Source organism: Bison bison, unplaced genomic scaffold (assembly GCF_000754665.1).
Source record: "Bison bison bison isolate TAMUID 2011002044 unplaced genomic scaffold, Bison_UMD1.0 scf7180017864386, whole genome shotgun sequence".
Lineage (NCBI taxonomy): Eukaryota > Metazoa > Chordata > Mammalia > Artiodactyla > Bovidae > Bison > Bison bison.
The window spans coordinates 81,424-81,989 of NW_011494958.1; the positions used below are offsets into that span (position 1 = coordinate 81,424).

The 566-nt window shown below is 33.7% G+C and overlaps 1 pseudogene; it reads right to left on the reverse strand.

Moving 5' to 3' along the window:
* LOC105001897 overlaps positions 1–566 on the reverse strand; it is a 3,042-nt pseudogene that overhangs the window by 253 nt on the left and 2,223 nt on the right.

Genomic DNA, 566 nt, shown 5'->3' on the forward strand with positions numbered 1-566 from the left:
AGGAATATAAGTGCTATTCCATCAGTATAAGTGATATTCCTATCATTTATTCACTGTCCCTTTATTCGTTATGACAGAAATGGAATGGGGGAAATATTTCATTTAGAGCATTGGAAGGAACCATATATTTTTAGGCACAATGGAAGTTTTCAAGCAGAAATATATATTTACACCAAATAATCCTTCACCCCAACAATAAACCCTTTTACATACAGACACTAAACCAAGACCTCAATAACTAAATGGACACTATGAAAACTACTTTACATAGGAATAATCTGACATAAATTTCTGTTGCATCATACTTAAGGTCCTGTCTGACTCTAGGTCTTATTATGTCAAACTCTGTATTGAAATTGCTGTTTCATATAGATACCAATTAGAGACATGCATCTGATGCTCTTCTTTCTCAGTAATTCCTGTAGAGAATGCAACACTGAGCTAAATAGAGAATAGTACCCTGAGGGGTGTAAAATCAGATGACCAATTATGAAACATATATCTGCTCATGTCTACATTTCCAGAAAGAGAAATTATGGTAGTGATGTTCCAAGGTATGATGAATT